Source organism: Biomphalaria glabrata, chromosome 18 (assembly GCF_947242115.1).
Source record: "Biomphalaria glabrata chromosome 18, xgBioGlab47.1, whole genome shotgun sequence".
Taxonomy (NCBI): Eukaryota; Metazoa; Mollusca; class Gastropoda; family Planorbidae; genus Biomphalaria; species Biomphalaria glabrata.
This window is the reverse complement of record NC_074728.1, coordinates 5989736-6010828: the sequence shown is the minus strand read 5'-3', so window position 1 is coordinate 6010828 and position 21093 is coordinate 5989736. Positions and strand designations below refer to the sequence as shown.

The following is a 21093-nucleotide window of genomic DNA, read 5'->3' as shown; positions in this document are numbered from 1 at the left end:
ACAATGAATACTTCGACCTATTGGCCAGTGTCCTCAGACAAACCAATTAAAGGTCACGATTAGAATAGCATATATAGGCCATGGGTGGAGGAGTATCAGGAATGGTGTCTTTGGGGTATCCGGTGTACAAAATACGAAAATATTCGTTGGTCTGTCTGTATTTCTTTTTCTCTCTTTCCGTCTGTCTGAATTTCTCTGTTTCTATGTCTGTCTCTCTGTCTTTCCATCTGTCTCTCCCTCTGTCTCTCTGTCTTTCTATCTGTCTCTCCCTCTGTCTCTCTGTCTTTCCATCTGTCTCTCCCTCTGTCTCTCTGTCTTTCTATCTGTCTCTCCCTATGTCTCTGTCTTTCCATCTGTCTCTCCCTCTGTCTCTCTGTCTTTCCATCTGTCTCTCCCTCTGTCTCTCTGTCTTTATATCTGTCTCCCCCTCTGTCTCTGTCTTTCCATCTGTCTCTCCCTCTGTCTCTCTGTCTTTCCATGTCTCTCTGTCTTTCCATCTGTCTCTCTGACTTTCCATCTGTCTCTCTGTCTCTTTATTTCTCTTTCCTTCTCTTTTTCTCGCTAAAACACACACACACACACACACTTACACATTTAGCGCTACTTAACAGCAACCACGTCACACAGTCGCACACACACACACACACACAAACACACGCAAACACACACACACACACACGCAAAACACACACACACATTTAAAACACACGGCAACCTGTTCCTCATCAATTATGCAAATGTATGCTAATCAGTTAAGCGTGAACAGAACGCGCCGGAGTCCGCCTGTCACCAAAGTGTGCACGTGTTGAGCGAAGCCAAAGCCAGTTGTTCTTTTTTTTTTTTTTTATTTCTTTTCTCTCAGAAAGTCATCGATCCGCTGTTTTATTTTTTGTGTTTAAATTTCTTTTTCACAACTTAATGTTTAGCTCGGTGGAAAGCTCAGATGTGGTGGCGGCATTGGCGGGTTGAAACTGCATGAATGTGTTGACTGCGGCGGAATTTTGGAGGGGATCGGGCTACGACCTACGTGAACAAGTCGATTGAGAACTCAAATGTGCTTCTTACAAAGCTTATATCAACTCACTCTATTTGTCTGTCTGGTAAAAAGTTTTTAAAAAGTAATTTCTCCCACACCCTATCTTGGATGAAGCTGAAATTTGACCCAATTATCTCTTTTACCTGACAACACAAGAATCAATTTAAAAATTAAGCAATTAGTAAAATTAACTATTGGTAATTAATTTTTTTTTTTTTTGGTATCTTGAACAAGGGAAAGAGATCGTACTTGACAGATGTGGTGGTATAAGTTGAATTAGTCCCCTTTAGGAATCTTGAGCCCTGAGTCGATTCAGGACGCGGAGTCTATTGCCCAATCCTGTTCCTTTTTCGAATGACTTCTTTATTACATCAACCATTTGTCCCGCAAAGTGACTACCACGGACACAAACATGCAAGCATGATTATAAACACACAGAAATTTAGATTTCGATTTTATTCTGCCACAGTGGAAACTCCAGTTAGGTTGGATAATCCAGGTTGGATAATCCAGGTAGCTTGGATAATCCAGGCGGAGCCGTAATTCCCACATAGTGGATTTGGGTCACTGCATGAATGGCCTGAAGGTTTCGGACGCTACTTAAAACAAAAGATATCTTAGTCCAAAGCTCCCGCAGAACTGCATTGAATGGCAAAGGACAAGGTTTGAACCTGGAACGTATACCACACGACCAGTTTTAAAAAAAAGTAACATGTATTTCACACTGCAGAGCGATATGCGTGTTCTATGCACAATTTGAATATACAACTAATTCAACTTTATTAATAAACTTTGGAGGCTATGAATAAATGGGGTACACACCACGTGACCTCTACTACACAAACGTAAGTATATCACTGAGCAGATAACTCGTGACAAGCATTCGAAACAGGCAAGGGAGACAAGATATTCTACATTTCATTTCACGCGCACACACACACACAAACACGCGCACACATTTCTTACCAACATAGGCGCATGTCAAACGTCCGTTGCACCGTTTTTAAAGACTAGCCTGATAGCGGCAGATAGTGACTGGCGTAAAAAATGGCTTCTACCAAACAGGTGAAACTCAGGGTTGGTGGTGGGGAGTGTGTGGAGGGGCGTGTGTGGAGGGGAGGGTGTCTGGCGGGGCGCTTGTTAATTAAACTGTAGTAGAAGAAATAAGTCCAATTTGTTGTGCCGTACTGTTTACAGACGTAAGGTGATGGGGTGGCCGTGTAGGCGGCGACGAGTTAGGAAAGGGGGGGGGGGGCACCAACGCGGGATCCAAAATTTTGAACTATTTGAAGAATCGATGCAGAAAGCTGGAAAGGAATGAATTGTGGGAAGTTGTTTTCTTTGAGAACAGAGCGGACTTTAAGTTACCAAGAAAGAGAGAGAGAAAAAGAGAGAAGGGGAGTAAGAGAGAAAGAGATAGTGAGAAAGAGAAAGAAAGAGATGTAGAAAGAAAGAGAGAGAAAGAGCAAAGAGGGAGTAAAAAAGAGAGAGAAAGAGAGAGTGAGAAAGAGAAAGAAAGAGAGAAAGAGAGAGTAAAAAGAGAAATAGAAAGAAATAAAGAAAGAAAGAGAGATAGAAAGAGAGAAAGAAATGGAAAGAGAGATGGAGAAACAGAGAGAGAGAAAGAGAGACTGGAAGAGAACTAGACGTATATAGATATAAAACGTGAGAATGAGAAACAGAGCGAGAGAGATAAAAGAACATTGGACTAAAGGGAGACAGATGGAGAAGAAATACACAAAACTCTCCGATGGACAGACTAAGAAAGAGATGCAGAAAGAGATACGGAGAGAGTGATAAAGAGATGGGAGACAATGAGATGATAAAGCTGGAGACATTTTTTTTTCTACAACTTTTTTATAGTTTCACCGCATCAAATCCTCTATTGAACATCTGACATTGTGCATGCCATTGATGACATATTATACACAAAGTCAAATAAATCAACATATCTTACTTCACAATGATAATGGCAATGTCTTCGATTCCGAAAATTAAGAATGACTGCAGTGTTTCAAATGACTACTTAAAAAACCCAGCTGTGACCAAAATATTTTTCCACACCTAGTGCAGACAAAGCTGTTGTCTATTTAAGGTGGGTTTTTTTCCGAACTAAACATATTAATTAATTGTGGTACACATATGCGCCAGGCACTAGAGCCTCTATGTGAAGAAATCTAGACATTTATTAAGAGATTAGAGGGATATGACCCGAGGACGTGGGCCCTAGTTTGTGTATCACTTATCTAGCGCAATGTTCCCTTACATAAGACCTTCTCGATATTTAACATACACTACGGTCTCCGACCTGATCTGAGGAACATTTGTTCCAAATCTTATCAATATTGTTGTAACGGTTTAGATTTCCTTTCGGGACATTTATATTGTTACGATCTCTCCTACTATCCAGGCTCTCTTCAAACTGCACCACACGACACAACGAACTTAAAGAACCTCACAACTCAGGGCTCCAAAGTAACAGTAGCAATTTATTATCAAATACATTACAACACTGTACAGTTGGCAACAACATTTTTTTTTTAACAACATTAACACTAACTGTCCAAAAACCTAACCTTGCTCCGCCTGACTTCACACTCCGTACTGTTTCTCGCCTCGTACTGGTCACATTGCGAGGTAATGTGAAGTGTCGTGAAGTGTCTTGACTCAAACACACTTGCTCTTATATAGGGTCTGTACTGGCCTTCCAGAACCGGATGGAACGTCGCTTGACCACTCAGGTTGATTACAATCGCCGTGACTTGCGTGCGTAATATTTACACACAGGTCGTTGCCGAACTAGCATGTACTGTCACTGGTCACGGTTGACCGCTCGTCTAGCGCTGGACTGGGGCGATTTGTGTAGGCTAAAGACACACACAGCCTACGACCATCGGTGTCACCACCGGGTTTGTAACGATATATACATTAAATACTCCTTACATTGTGCTCTTTATATGTTAGATTATTGGAGGGGGGAGGGGCGAAGTAAACTATAATCTCCATTGAATCCTCGCATTATTTATTATCTCATTAAATCGCACTGCCCATTAAAATATGTTAAATTGATTCAGGGTCCTTTTTATTTTAATTCAAGATCAAACATAAAACATTAATTTATAAAATTAAAGCAATAGAAATAAATTAGTACAAATGAGATCTCTGTGGTCCAAGCCTAACGTAGGTTATGAGCAGACGGCTCTAGTCATGCGTGACTAACTCAAACCCGCAGACCAAATGTTTCAAAGTGCTGCACACTGCATCAACAGAAGGGCTAAATTTGATCAATACTTTTTTTTTAATTTCCTTTGCTGACTTGGAAAAAAAAAAGGAAAAATTGTAAAGTTACTAAATTTAGACAAAGAAGGTGCTGCCATATGTGACCCGTTCGACTGTTCATTAAAACTGGCCTTACGGACACGAGTGTACGTCGCTGTGTGTGAATGTATATTTGAGCGCATTTGATGATGTCATTCAAATATTTATGATTTTTTTTTTTTGCTTCTGAAATAAGATCTTTAGATTTGTTTAACTTACTTTTTCTTTGTCTTATTTTAAATTCTTACATCTTTTCACGTTTTCTTCTTCTTTTTCTTTTTTTAAATATTCAGACGTTCTTTTCCTTCGTATGTCTTCCATCCTTTCTTTCTTAGTCACTCTTTTCCATTACCTTTCTCTCTCTCTCTCTCACGCACTCTCTCTCTCTCCTACTCTCGCACTCTCTCTCTCATACTCTCGCGCTCTCTCTTTCTTTCTCCCTCTCTCTTTCTCTCTCTCCCTTTTTTTTCCTCCTCTGGTGTGCTGGTGCCTGGAAACCAGGGCCGGTCCTAACTATTGCGGGGCCCTTTGCGAAACGGATTGCGCAGGGCCCTGTCTGGGTATAGATAAAGGATAATTAAGAATCTGTTTCTTTATTGAAAAACACCTCCAAAACAACAGGAGCTTTTTTGTGAGTTTTCAGGAAATTTTTAATAATATCAGGAGATCTCCAGGAGATTTATATATATTTAAGTTATAATGGTTCTATTTAACAATTTACACCTAGAACTATATGAAAGAGCGGGTCCCACTGAGGCATGATTCTCATTTATGGACCAGTTGGGGGGGGGGAGGGGGATATCTAGGAGTAGGTTTTCCGTGCTGCCTTTAGACGCTCAGCAAACGCAACTCTGTCCGAGTCGGGTGTCGAACCTCGAGCCCCCTTCAAGCCAAGTTCAAGCGTACTTAACCTCTCGACCACGCTTCCCACCCTGTCTTGATAACATCGTCAACAGCATTGAGATATTTATGTTAAAGGTTTGAGACTCGTTGAACTATGACGTGGCGCTTATCGGGAAAAGTGCGAAAAAGCTTTGATGTCTAGGAATAGTGTATTTGCCCTTTCAAAACAAATAAAAATAAAAAAAAATAAACAAACACAACGTGGCATTGGACTTATGGCTACCGGAAATAGTTGCAGCAGACGAACAGATAGACGGAAGAAGCGGGGGAAAAAAAATTACGGGTCCTGACAATTTTTCACTCTTTGGACGCCCCACGCAGCTCATATATTATTGAAGGGCGACAATTGATCGCAGTTTCTGTTAGACAGCAATGTGCCTCCCCGACCTCCTAATTCCCCGTCCCCCATCACTCCCTCTATTTCCCAGTATGTTATTGCTGTTTGTATTTTGCGTTCTCAGTCTTGGTTTCAACCAGGCAAAAGGCGTCGAGGTAAAGCTTTCTGTGGCTTAAGGATTCGCTTCTCTATTAAATTAAAGACATCACTCATACACCCATTCGTTCAAGAGGGAGGGGGGGGGGGGATTCCCACAGCTTTGGGAACTGGAGATACAGGCAGTGGCGTAACTGAAAATCCCCCCCAGGCCCACATTGAGGGGGGCCCCAAAATAAGTGTTTTAATACATTAAAACTAAATATTACGCAAAATGCAGGGGGCTCCTAAGAGGTCAAGCCCCCCCCCCCCTCCCCAGGGTGCCCAACCGATGGACAATTCCTAGCTACGGCCCAGGATACAGGGTCCACTTATGTGACACAGTGTCGAAGTTTAACGTGTCCTATTCTCTTATTCTTACAGGAAGAAGCAGTACTTTTTAATAATGCCATTTATATGTGCTCTGAAGTAAGTACACTATTTAATATACCATCTCCGATTCGTAGTTTATTGTTCACGGCCCGGCTGATTTAGCTCACAGAGCTGTTTTATTTTTTAAATAATTTCAGCCATTTCGTGAATTTCTCCAAGATACCTTTTTCCCTCTAACATTCATTGTGAGTTGACTGATAAATAATAACCTTAAACTAACAATGTCTGTAAATATACGTTAATACAATAGTAAAGGGACAATAACTGCGGATAAAAATACGAATGTCAGCTACACGATTTCGTTTCTCCTCTCTGTTGATTGACTGCAGACGACGTGACGTCACAAGCACTTTTTGATTCTTCTGATTAATTCATTATTAAAATGGTGTACATGTTTATGCATATTATACTACGTCGTAGTTGTTTTTCGTTTATCATTACTGCATATTACTATTGGATGCGCTGAGGCTGAGCAGTAAAGCGCTTGGGGTCCCGAGTTCGAATCCTGTTGAAGACTGGGGTTTTTAAGGTACGGGATCTTTGGACGCCACTGAGTCCACCCAACTTTGATGGGTACCTGACATTAGTTAGGGAAAAGTAAAGGCTGTTGGTCGTTGTGCTGGTCACATGAACACCCTCGTTAATTGTGGGACACAGAAACAGATGGCCCTTACATCATCATCGCAAGGTCTGAAAGAGGAGCTTTTCTTTACTACTAGAATTCCCAACATACAGTTGAACATTGGGTCATGAGATTTCATTTGTGAATATACCAAGAACGTATTCGCCACTAGAAACCATTGTAACATTGAATTTGTACACACGTGGTCAATACGGCATTAGCTGAAACCATTCGTTATAAAATGCCTTAACGTCACAACCTGTGGGCAGTATAGACCAATAGCTCGTTGCCACGTCGTACAGACCTGTGACGTAACAACGATCTATTGGTCTAAACTGCCCACATAGTGTGACGTTGCAGTTCAGTGTTCAGGCCTTCTACAACGGCTGGTCTCGCATTAGCCCCATGTTTTTACGTCACACAAGGCGGAGAGCACTTGTTAGATCATGAGAGAAAACGTCTCCGTGAACACGAGGCCCGCCTCTGACTTCTGTTTGTCGGAAATTCTCCCGTGGACCAGGATAAGATGGGTCTATGTATCGGAGCCAGAGAACAAAGAACTTTCTCACCTCCGGGTATCGATTCTGCTCGAGTAATTGCAATTAAAACAACTTCACCGTCTCCACATACTTGAGCCTGACCGCCACAAGGCATGGACGGTGTCGAACGAGTTCAAAACAGCTCGATTACATATCACCCAGCGATTACACTACCACAGTTTTAGCTTGAGGAGTAGTCGCTTTTTTTAAATATTTACATCATCGATACTGCTCACGAACGATCCGTTATGATTGTTTTATTCTTGTCTGTCCCCCCTTCCCCTCCCTCTCTCTCTTTCTTTTCTCTTTATCGACTACTGCATTGAGACGGGTCACTCAGACATGGTCAATAGATCAAATCACCATCCCGTCCCCCTGCCCACCTTGCTTGGTTTTTTTTTTTTCAAGATCATTCATCCCCCCCAAGCATTCCCAGCTCAGTTCTGCCTCAGTCATGTCATACATACAAATATTGATTGAGCCATGAAATCGATTCTTCAAATATCGGTGATGCTATTTCTGTTATTTTTAAAACATTCTTTTTTTCTTTCTTTCATAGACGGTTGTTTTGTGTGTGTGTGTGTTTTTATAAAACCTAGAGAAGAAAGAATAGCGAAAAGAAATGGAAAGATAAACAGAGAGGGCCAGAGAAAGAGAGTGTTTGAGTGAGAGAGAGTCAAAAAGATGTAAAAACATTGAAAAGAGGACAGGGAAAAGAGAACCATTAAGAAAGATAGAGAGAGAACTACTATAGCTAAGGAATCGAAAAGATATATTGGAAAAAAATTTGAGACAGAAAGAGAGAGAGTGAGAGAGAGGATAGGAAGACTAAGAAGGAGAGAGAAAGAGAGCGAGAAATAGGGAGACAGAAAAAGAAAAAAGAGAGAAATAGAGGGAGGAGAAAGAGAGAGAGAGAGGGATAGAGAGAAAGATACAGATACTGAGATTGAGTGGGAAGAAATGTGGAGGAAGAAGGTGCTGCCATATGTGACCCGTCCTACTGTTCGTTAAAACTAACCTTACGGACACCAGTGTACGTCGCTGTGTGTGAATGTATATTTGTACGGCAGAGATTAAGGGAGAGAAAGAGGGAGAGAGAGAGAGAGAGAACAAGAGATATTGGCCTTGGTAAATAAACTGTTGGAATAGATCACGAAGAATAGAGACGAGACGGACGAAGTGGCACCAAATAGAAACTTAGTCCAACAGATTGACGGAGTAGTGGCCAAGTACCAGAGGCAGCGACCTAGTTAGTTCCCCTCAGTTGGAAATCAAACATGTTTAGTCTAATCGTAAGGTCCATTGGTTTGGTTCAAAGGCTGCCTAGCCTTGCGGTTTGCGCGCTGGACTGTCTTTCGGATTTATCGACGGTCGAGGGTTGAAACCCTGCCCGCTCCCATCCCCCGTCGTCCTGCGGGAGGTTTGGACTAGGAAGTAAACTTATCTTCAACTCTGAAGGAACATCCGAAACATGTAAAACATTTTACAAACATTTTACAAATGTTATACAGTAGATTAGTCCACTAGTATTACATATTGTTGTACAAAACTGACAAAAGTGAACTTGTCAAGTGCAAGGCTTTAGTTCAGTAGTTTAGTGGCATACTGCAATCAGTCTATGAATATAGGCCAGTACAAATGGGCAAGTATGACTATAATCATTTATTTATCTCAAAATGAAACGCTAAATGATATTTTATTTGAAGAAACTTTTTTTTCTGTTAAGGAGTTTACATGATATTATATAGTTTATATGATGGAGGGTTTAAATAATAAAAGTTTATTTAACAAAGATGTTATACAACAATACGTTAAAACATTATATATTTGATACAGCGGTTCTCAGCCTTTTAAGATCGGCGACCCCTTTTTACAATCCCCCACTCTGCCGCGACCCCCCTCTCTCTACACACACACATACACACACAGCAATAGAAGAGCAGGCAATAGCAATCCATATTTTCGATGGTCTTAGGCGACCCCTGGCAAATGGTCAATCGACCCACAAGGGGGGGGGGGGGTCGCGAGCCACAGGTTGAGAACCCCTGATTTTAATAGGAAGTTTATATCCTAGATTATTTATGGGATAAAAGTTGATATGACATCTATCTTGACTTGTAGTATGAGAGACAAGGGGAGGTAACGACTTCCTTTGACTTCCTTTCACAAACTTTTATCCTTAAATCATAACTCATTTGGTTAGCTTTCAAATGCATCTTTCGTCATCCCTCTTTACTCCATTTCAACGGGAGTAGTAAACGGACTCACTGGAGGTGGTGTGGGGGGGGGCGGAACTGGGGTGAAGATATATAAAAGATGAGGGACTTACCGCTTAAAATTAGTCCACTAGTTCAAGAAATTTAAATTCATACTCTGTAATCCGTGGTTCAAATCTGAAAGAAATTAAATTGCAATACGTTATTTTGTTTTTTTTAAAGGAACACGTAATTTCCTTCATTCACACAGATGTTTACCTTAACAAACGAAGATTTAAAATATTGATAGTTTGATATTAGAAACGATTTTGATGCATTGTGCAATATCTAAAAAGCTATAATAAGAGATTAAGTAACGAAGGAAAGGTAGAGAGAAGGGGGCAGGGAGAAAGAGAGATAAACAAGGAGAAAAAGATATAAAGAAATATAAAGAGATATAGAAAGAGAGAGAGAGAGAAAGAGAGTGTAAAAAAGAGAGAGAGAAAGAGTGAGAAAGAGAAAGAAAGAGATATAGAAAGAAAGAGATATAGAAAGAAAGAGAGAGGGACAGAGAAAAAGAAAAAGAGTGAGAGAAAGGAAGAAAAAGAGAGAGAAAGAGAATGTGTGAGAGAGAGAGTAAAAGAGAGATAAAGAGATGATTATGAAGAGAGTTACTGTCATTCCAGTTTTTAAAAATGCCAAAAAGAGCCAGTAAATTTTGTATTAAGTTGTGAGACTGAGCTCAATAAACCAGCTGGATAGTAAGACCATCTTTGAGCCGAACGAGAGCCAAGTCCAGAGCCAAAACCTTTGGGATAGTGTATTTGTACTCTTATCATTACAACAAGTCTAACGCCTCTCCAAAAAATTTTAATCCCAAGTCCCTGAAGTTCCTCGGAGTTAACAGAAGTCTCTGAAATCGGATCGCCCTCCAGAGTCCAAACTGTCATCGCAGGTCTACAGTTACACTTGTTTAGCTTTATATACATGTACACTATATTACAAACTTATATATCCATGTCTAGGTGTATCTAGAATATTCTATTCAAGTTAACAAAAGCACAACTTTTGTTAATATGTAGTTAGAATTGAAATGTAAATAAACATCTTCCAAAGATAATGTAAACAATCGCGGCGCACAGAGATGAAAAGAGATAGATTGTCAGACAGATGAAAAGAGAAAGATTGTAAGACAGATGGAAACATTGAAAAGATGAAATAGAAAAGGAACGAAACAGAGAGAGAGAGAGAGAGAACTAGGGAGAGCAGGCTAGACGTAGAGATTGAGAAAGCCAGTTAGTGGGCTAACGGGAGCGTGCTAGAGAGAGCGATCGAGAGCTCCATAGAGCGAACTAGGGCTAGCAAAAGAGAGCTAAAGAGAAAGAAAGAGAACCAGAAAGAGAATTAGATCACTGTTCAATTGTAAGAATTTCATGAAAAATAGAATGACTTAGAGCAGGGGGCGGACTGGGTGTCAAAATCCGCCCGGAAATGTGTATATAATCCGGCCCACATATTTTTATATAATAAGTCCTCAACATCATTATAGTGATAGTGTCTCGATCTGTAAGCATGCATATAGTGTACTATATATTTAAAAAAAATAAAAGCGTTATATTGCTTTTTAATCGCTAAATGTGTTGGCCCGAACAGGAAGATCACTAATGGTAACACTGTCCACGGAAAATGTGGAGATTGTTTCCTGCGATGTGACCCTAGCACTTCGGTCCAGCAATTTTCTTTTTAAATCCTATCACACCCAATTCTCCTAGAATCATAACATAAATATAGATGTAAAGACAACTATTTTAGTCCTGCTTACATCCCCTTTTGGTCTTCAGTTAGCTCACGTACGAGTTAATGCCCCTGATTACGTCAAGACTTGTATACGGCAACCAATGAATTCGATCTGATTTTTTCCCCCCATTTCTTCTAAGTACTCAGTGGCCATCTTTGTTTTTGTCTGACGCCCCCCCCCCTCTCTTTTCTCCGTTTATTTTCCTTCTGTCCCCCCCCCCCCTTTTCCTCTTCGGTTCATTCATTCTTTTGAGACGGAACACGCTATTTGTCGATCAGTCGATCACGATGCGTGTTGACTAGGGGATAAAAGGATATGAAGACAGGGGATAAAGTAGATGACGTCAACATAATATATATATATATATATATATATATATATATAATATATATATATATATATATATATTTATTTATTTATTTATTTATGTGTTTGCGTGTGTTTTGTTGTACATCTAAGCCAAGGTGTTTGAGGATATTTATTTACAGGATGATCTACAATGGAGAGTGATGACAAAAGGATAAGACAACAGAAAAGCGCAGTAGACGTCAGGGGTTCGCCTCCGGCACACAGTTTGCAAGTGTGGACTGTATCCCAAAAGGATCACCACCGATACACAGTTTCAGATCTGTTACCGCTTTACAATTTAACTACTCATGAGCGTTTGCTATCACAATGTGATACCAGGCACGCCTTCCACTTTTCATGAAAAATTTCCACTTTTCAGATAAGATTTCAACTTTTCAGGAAAAACTTCCACTTTTCAGATAAGATTTCCAATTTTTAAGGAAAAATTTCCACTTTTCAGATAAGATTTCCAATTTTCAGATAAGATTTCAACTTTTCAGATAAGATTTCCACTTTTCACGAAAGATTTCCACTTTTCAGGAACGCTTTACACTTTTCAGGAGCGACTTGCATTTTTCAGAAACGTCTTGAGCTTTCCATGAACGACTTTCGATTTCCAGGTTTTTCAGACATTCTCCAGGAATGACTTCCACAACTCCGTACAACTTGCTTTCCTGATAGTCTACTGGCCAGTCCATTGGAGATAATTAATTATGTATTTATTTATTTGGCGTCCTTGACATTGTTATTCTTATGTCGTATTTCTCCAAATATTCATCTATTCATTTTCTTGTCGCTTTTCTTTAGGGTTAATTTATATCCCCTTCACATTTATTTGTATCGCTTTTTTCTTCATTTACAATGTCACCATATCACCTTGCTAGAAGAATGCCATTCGGATCTTAACTCTTTGTCTCCTAACTGACGATACCAACGTTGATTCCATCAAGAACGTGTTAAATGATAACGGAGAGAAAGAGTTAAACAAGCAAAATATTAAAAAATTCCTTTAAAAAAAAACAACAACGAAGCTCGTGCCCGCCCTTATCCCCTTGCAGTCTATGACGTAATAGTCTTCTGTTTCTGAATGGAACGTTCGAAACATGTCAAACAAGCAAAATATAAAATTAAAAAAAAAAAAAAAAAGCTGATCTTAAGGAGAAGAACCCATCCTTAAAACTATATATACCGATAATGTACAAGTTATTTCTCTTAATTGGATATTCCGTTCCTTTGGTCACATCAGTTGCGCGGAGGGGGGGGGGAACTGCTGTGTGGGCGACATCGTTCCGACCATAAACAATGCCCAGGCTTTCATCTCACTTAGCTCCTCTACCACTGAAGCAAAAGCGACCTTAACCTGCGCTATTTGTGGACGGGAGTGTCCCTCCAAAACAGGGCTCCACAGCCACATGAGGAAGTGTCTCCTGAGATGAACCATAGTCGTTCTACGACTGAAGGAGGCCAATATATTTCTCTTACTTGATAGCAAACAAAATAATTAACTGACAATAATTAATTGCCTTATTAAGCATTTTTGTTTATTGATTCATGTTTTGTGCTATAAATAATTGTTTAAAGTGTCAACTTGATCAGAGGGCGCCTAAAGGAGAAATAGCATTAGTAATTATTTAAGGGACTAAAGCCAACACATTTAGCCATATATGGGAGTACTGAAGTATTAGTTTCCCTTGTTGCTATTAAACAAAATAATTAATTACTAAAAAATGTATTGTCTAGTTTGTTACTTTTTTAAAAAAATTGATTCATGTCTTGACTATGTTAATGAATAATTGTGCGAAGTTTCAACTTGATCCGAGAATGGGTGTGGGAGAAATAACGTGTACACACTTTTATTTTACATGACAGACAGACAAGACAGACAGACAGAGTGAGTTGATATAAGCTTTGTAAAAACAAAACGGTAACAAAAAAGACTTTTATTGTGTTTAAAATGCAGGACGTAATGTTATCTTCTTATTTGAAGGAACCTATGTAATTTAAAAGATGACACGGGTTGTGAAAATCCCCAATATTGTTAAGCTATAGAGAAATGTGAATCTATCTACCAATCACTGAATAACGAAGGTAAAGGAAATTGCGTAAGACTTAAAGGCAGGTAGCAATCTTATCTTTTCATTCCAGGCTATCTCACAATCTTCTTACTAACACATTTTAAACAAGATTCTATTCGATGTTAAACGCACTTTCAAACAGTACGACTTTTTTTTTTCTTTCTCTGTCTACCATAAAGATCACCTCAATCTGTTTCTCCACCCGCACCCCCCCCCCTTTTTTTTTTAAATTCCCACCATCCATCTTCCACGTGCTTCCTGTCTCTAAGCCCCGCCCCCTTAAGTTACAAACAACTGTTTATCATTTCCGGAACGCACATCTATGTATAACAATTAGTGTAAGAAAGGAGACCAGCACATTTTGTGATCAGCCACTGGCTAACGTATAGATTTTTTTATGTTGTTCGATCCTGATAACTTATCGATCTGAAATGATAATTTCGGGGGAAAAAAGAGGAATGCATGACGCGTAGTGTGACCGTTCTGAGTCTTCGTGTGGCAATGTCAAATTAAGATCTTTCACGTCTGCTAAATAAATCGTCTGCTGCGCTTGACGTCTGCGTCATGTTGATTCTTATGTATGATAAAAGCTTCATGATAGGGATTCTTCTTCTCTTCTTCTTTCTAATTGTCTTAAGAGTCGAGTCAATGACTCTCAGAACTCTAGGCCTATGGAAGCATGCCCTATGAGTTGAGTCAATGACTCTCAGAACTCTAGGCCGATGGAAGTATGCCCTAAGAGTTAAGTTTATGGCTCTCAAAACTCTAAGCCTATGGAAGCATTTCCCTCTGAGAAAGATCCAAGCAGATGTAAATTAATACATCCGTATTACAGATGGCTCATATCCCAAGTCGATCGGGTTAGAAGCGAGGCCAGTGGCTGAGCACACCAGGGAGACGCCCCCATATTCGTTATCCCTACCAAGTCCGCCATAAAAAAACGGTCCTTTAATGAACGGTTTGTCAATAGTGACATGTTTGTTGGGGCTTTCTTCCATCTCCGCCGGTGCAATGGACTCGGTCCTTAGGTACCCCAACGAGGGTTCTTTTTTTGCTTCCCTATTGGCCTAATCGACTTCTCTAACGACCGTTTCCCCCCGAGCGCCACGGTGAGGCTGAGAAGCATTGCTTAGGTCATGATAGGGATAAGTCTGTCAAAGTAACATGGGCATTTGTTCCAATTTCAAAGGTCGATTTTGATACCACCAGCGTTGATGACTGCTTAAAAAAAAAATGTCTGCCTAAACATGGGAATACAATTTCGTCTTTTTATTTCCAAAAACCATGTCTGAAAAAGCAATGTCCACAAAGTATTTCCGGGGAATTTTTTTTTGGGGGGGGGGGGAATAAATAGCGTAACCGCTCTTTATTAAATAAAAACAGATTCCTTAAGCAGAAGTGGAATGTGCGACTGAGTGGCAAAGATCACTTGGGTGGGGGAGCTCGAGTTCGAATCCCTATACGATTTGTTCTTGATGTGTGGCAGCACCTTCTCCCATATACCAACTCCTCTGGTCAAAAAAAGAGATTGGAATATGGCGCACTGAGCAAGGCTATAAGTCTGAAAGTCGCGCAATATAAAAGCATTTAGAAAATCATACAGAGTTTGAACACACACAAAATGATAACAAACAATGTAGCATAATTTCAACAATAAAGTCACGAAAGTATTTAACATGAAGCTTGGGACACAGTTACTGACGGACCCACTAATTGTATTCCCTTGTAGTTAAAATTTAGCTTCTTCCAAATTGGTATGTGGTGTTTGTTTGCATCAATGACTTTTCAATTCTACTGACAATAAACAAAAATCACATTGTATTATTTATTTTTTATAATTTTTCGGACGTTTTATTTTTCAGATATGTAGATTATAGCGTCCGTGTTTAAACGTCTTACAGGACGGCAGGAGAATGAAGCGGGCAGAAATCAAAAGTCAGATTAAAAATTAAAACTTGTCCCAGCCCAAATACTATAGTGGAACATTGTCAAGATTTAGTCAAATTTTATTTACCAAAAACTGTTAGGGAAATGTTGTATAGAAATGCTTGCTCTGGGCGCGGTGAGTTTATGGTGAAAAACCCTCGGCTTCCGACATTGAGGTTCTGGGTTTGAATCTCGGTGAAGACTGGGATTTTGAATTTCTGGATTTTTAAGGCGCCCCTGAATCCACCCAACTCTAATGGGTACTCGACTTTAGTATGGGAAAGGCGTCTGGTCGTTGTGCTGGCCACATGACAGACTGCTCGTTAGCGGTGGCCAAAGAAACAGATGACCTTTACATCATCTTCCCTATAGATCACAAGGTCTGGAAGAGGAACTTTTTTTTTTTTTGCTCTGTGTACATACCTATTTCAAAAATTTATTCCTGTTAAATAAAAAGGTTACAAGAGTTTTGCCCATACCAATATTTATTGAATTCCAATTGAATTCCAATTCTCAATTTTTAGCACACATTCGTTTTCACAAAAATATTTGGTTTAAATTACCTACATCTGAGTGATGAAAAAGTAATTCCATAAAAACGAGGAAAATGCGAGGGGCAGTCGACATGTCTACACATCCCTATTTCCGCAAATGTATCTTGGTTAAAATACCCAGATCTAGGTGATGATAAAGCATTTCCATGAAAAGCAAGTAATCCAGCGAGATACATTTGCCATGTATGCGTACCTATGGGTGATTCTGTATCAGCCAACACTCGGAAAGAGATATTAGTCTAATTGCATACATGTCACTTCGGGACGCTGTCTAAGTATGTTTAGATGAGAAGTTGTCCCAGGTCGTAGTACATGTGAGGGTGAAAAAAAGGGGGAGGGGGAGATAAAGAGATTGAGGTATCGACCCAAGTGAAATTAATTTAATCAACAGCAGACGATCGACTCGGAATTATGCCTTCCCGTGATTCTCGGGGGACGGGACCGTGTGTCTTTGTGCTGGAACTGACGCTGAGAAACACACAAACACGTCTATACGCACACGACACAGAGGACACACACGGTCACACAATGACTCAATACCTTTAGCTACAGACTCACACTCGCATTAGTAATTATAAGGAACAGTTATATACGATGTATTATCTTATCTTATTTTTTCTTATAATTTACAGAAGCTCTTTCAAAAAAAAAAAAGGTCCATTGGCATGTATAATAATGAGTATTTAACTGAACGGCAGCGAAACAGTGACCACAGGCTAACAAAAGCGCAAATGAAACGCGTTGCTGTCGCCGTATCTCGAAATCTATTATATGCATACAGCTTTGACCAATACGATGGATGGCTGCCTGGTCGAGTGCTATACGCTTTGGACTCTCTTCACAAAGGTCCCGAGTTCGAATTATATCCGTCTTCATCCTCTGGCGATCTGAAAGGAGTTTTTAGGCTAGAAAGTTTTACTTTCTGAAGAAATGTCTGAACAAGCCTTCAGCATTGAGAGTCTCGCCATCGACCACCATCCTATCCACGTTCAAACACGCTAACAGTTCAAGATTCCAATTCCATCCATTTATAATTACCTGCGAGCAACCCCCCAGACGGTCCAAAAGAAAGGAGTAAAAAAAAAAGAAATTCTCGCTAATTCCAAAATAAACAGCAAACAATAAAGACATACCAGCCCTCCCCTTCAATTCTCTAATGTCTCCCTAAGAGAAATCGATTCCTACTTCATTCCGCGCTAATAAAAAAATATACATCCCTCATTACACGGAAGTCAGAATCGATACTTCTATTTACTCATCAGTGCAAGACTTTTCTTTTTTTTTTTCTTTTCTTCATTTTAGAAATTTCAGAAAAAGGGCATAACTTCATATTTTGCAGCCTATTTTTCTTTCTTTTAGTTTTTGCTACATTACAAAGATCGGGGGCGCGGTGGCTGAGTGGTTAAGCGCTCGGCTTCCGAACCTGGGTTCCTGGGTCCGAAACTCGGTGAAGACTGGGATTTTGAATTTTTGGATTTTTAGGGCGCTCCTGAGTCCACCCAACTCTAATGGGTACCTGACTTTAGTTGGGGAAAGTAAAGGTGGTTGGTCGTTGTGCTGGCCACATAACACCCTGCTTGTTAACCGTGGGCCATAGAAACAGATGACCTTAACATCATCTTCCCCATAGATCGCAAGATCTGAAAGGGTAACTTTACTTTTTTTTTTATAAAACAAAGATAGGATAGTTGACCATAGTGCCTGAGCGTTACGCATCATAAAAAGTTTTTAGTTGTTTCAAGTAGGGAGTAAATGGTCATATTAAAAATATAAATAAATAGCTTAATACATTTATAAACTTGATTATTACCTTTGCATGGGGGCGGGCTTATGCGAAAAATGGATGTTACCGATACAATAAACTAATAAATAAAATAAATAGATGGAACATTAGGTTTTATCGGTTAAGGCATATAAATGCAATATTGACATAGCCCTATAGCGAACCATCTGGAGATAGATTGTGTTTTCATGCAATTATTAAAAAAAAGATCTTTCCAAATTTTTATTCAAATTTATTATCACTCTGCAAGAGTTGTACGAAATTTTATATCAATAAGATAACAAAAAGTTATGAAAGGGTACAGTATTGCATCTACAAAGCATAAACCTAATTGCGAGTTAATAGTATGAATTCTATAATCAGATATTGATTTTCATTGAAGTCTAAGTTGGATAATTAGTTATGAATGAGTAAATGAACCTGTGGGGACCTTGATTTATGTTTGCCTTTCAGATAATGAAGTCAATAGGGAAGATGATGTAAAGGTCATCTGTTTCTTTGGACCACTCCTAAGTAGGGTGTCATGTGGCCAGCACGACGACCAACAGGCTTTACATTTCCTTAACTAATGTCAGGTACAGGCATCCCAGTTTGGAAGTCCCGCGCTTGACCGCTCAGCCACCGCCCCCCCCCCCCATTAATAGACATAAGAACAGCAACAAATTACAAAGTGTTCCTTTCCACGAATTGATTGAAATGTAAGTCAGGAGAAGATCCGGTCCACGCCAATCATCTGTTGGCTATTCGCAAGCCAACTGTTCAGTCAACACACAAACACGATCACCTCCAGACACGTCGTCGGCTATTCGCACGCTGGTGGCGTCTATTGCAACGGATCCCCCAATTGTTTACAATTTAAAAGTCACGAGGAAGTTTCTCGACTGAGTGAGAATAGACGTTACATTAAACGTTACTCCCATTCTTATGTTTTGTCAATTATTTTTTTTTTTTTTACTTTTATTTTTCCTACTTCATACGAACCACCAGGTGGCGTCATTTCAATTAACGCACACACCCTAGCCGATTAAGGCAACCCGCTCCATGCTCTAATGGCACAAGGAAAGAAGGAGCACTTGTATGAATTAGTCTTATCATTTGGAATAAGAAAGGAGTCTATATTTTTATGTCTTTTTGATTATTTCATTAGTGTTTTTTTTTTATTCGTAAATTATTGTTCAGTGTTTTATGCATTATAGCTACTTTACTTTTTAGCCTTCTGTCCTGAAGAGTCTCTAAATTTAGTGATTTTAGTAATTGTGTTACACAAGTCAAAAGTGAATATTCGTTTGTTGTATAACTTTCACAGCTTTTTTTTGCGTCTAGTCGCTGTATGCTCCTTCAATGCAACACGCGGAAAATGCTATTTACTTCTTTGATTTAAAAAATTAAAAAATAATACTTTAAAAAAAAAACAAGACTTATCCTAATGGAAAAACTCCACAATTACAGCCTTATTTCTGAATATTGTAAGATTTATTTCCCTTTTCCACTATCAAACAAAATTAATTAATTCATTGATTTTTTATTGTTCTTGTTTTCTTAGGTACAAATAAATATTTGTGCAAAGTTTTATCTTTATCCAAGAATGAGGAAGTGGGAGAAATAACTTTTTTTCAAAATGTGTACCACAGACAGACGGACAGACAGACTAAGTGAATTAATATAAGCTTTGTAACAAAAAAAAAATAAAAAAAAAGAAACACTTTGAGAGTTTATTCAAGTTCTGCCTGTCGTGCCATCATAAAGTCTTGGATATAACATGACTCTTTTATTCTTCCTCTTGTAACCTTAATGCACTATGTCCGTCCATCAACAGGAACAGCAACAATTAGAGTCGTACTAATGTCTTCCTTAAGGTATAGCTACCTCGCGCTTGTCAATGTCAAAGACTCGTCTCTTGTCTTAACAGGTGGTTGACATCCACTGACACTGTAGCTGACAGTTCTTTTAAAAGTGACCGATAAACAACTTAAAATAAAAATTGTTTTATTTAATGAAGGTAAGGGAAAGAATGAGGCGAACAATGACAATGCTGATGCAACAAGCTTCAAACAAATGTTGAATGTTTATAGCAGTTTTGATTCACGGTGCCCCCGCTGCGGGGGAAGAAGAGGAAACCGTGCCTCATATTCTGTTTGACTGCCCCAGACTTGCTGATCTCCGTCTCGACAGGTCTGGGAAACCCAAAATTCTCGACATGTATGGCGACATGTATGCACTACGAAAGACAGCAGGGTTTCTGTCCAGGGCTTTTGCAAGAGAGGATTTGAGCGTCTCAAGCCCTCACCTCAAATGGAGTTTGATGATGATGTTGATGATGCAACAAGCTTCAAACAAATGTTGAATGTTTATAGCAGTAACAAAGTCAAAACCTGCAATAAATCTGATTTATTGAGCTCCACAAATCTCTTCAGATATAATGACCGTTATCCACTTGGTAAGTTCGCTAAGGTACATGGTATATTTGTTAAATAGTAAATGTTAGTATGTTTTTAAAACAAGAGATGCCTTAAACTAGTAACAAAAAAGACATTTAAAATACTTTTAAAAATAAGACCATCACATCAAATATTAAGCTATTATTGTTCTTCTACAAACTAATGAATGTTACAATGAAAGAAAATGGAACATTTGTGAACCCGCCCCCCCCCTCCCCGGAAAAGGAATCGTGTTTACGCGAATGTACAGACCTACTAGACCTTATAGTATTCTTATGATAGGCCCTTAGATCTAGACTTAGAAGTCGATGAGCAAAATTTTCATAGACATAGACATTTAATTTATTAAACTCTTCATGGAATGCCAAAATGCCCAAAGTTCAAGATAAATATTTTTTCATTCTCTAGCCAAATTTAAATGTATTTCTTTTTTATAGTTTCAAAAATTATAGCGGTCAACCTAGAGTTTTCCCAGTGTGGCCAAAGAGCTAGTAATTCTTTCCCAAACGATATACAGCAGCTGTCAAACTTCTAGGAAAATCGTAAGAGCCGTTTTCGAGTTTCGTGTCCTGGTTCCAACCACTCAGCCGACCAGAAGTTTCCACGAAGTATAAGTTAACAATATAGCTTGGAATTATAACATATAATTGATTATATTTAGCCCCTCATACATTTTCAGCTTTTTGTTTTCTA

General features: G+C 39.2%; 1 protein-coding gene across 17 annotated transcripts in view; it reads right to left on the bottom strand.

The window, feature by feature from the left end:
* The window catches only part of LOC106079313 (protein couch potato-like), a 324431-nt gene that overhangs the window by 218467 nt on the left and 84871 nt on the right, over positions 1 to 21093 (bottom strand). For all 17 annotated transcript variants that reach the window (XM_056016890.1, XM_056016891.1, XM_056016899.1 and 14 more), the window contains one exon: positions 9613 to 9676. The gene's annotated coding sequence lies outside the window, so the exon portion shown is untranslated. The remainder of the gene's footprint in view (positions 1 to 9612; positions 9677 to 21093) is intronic.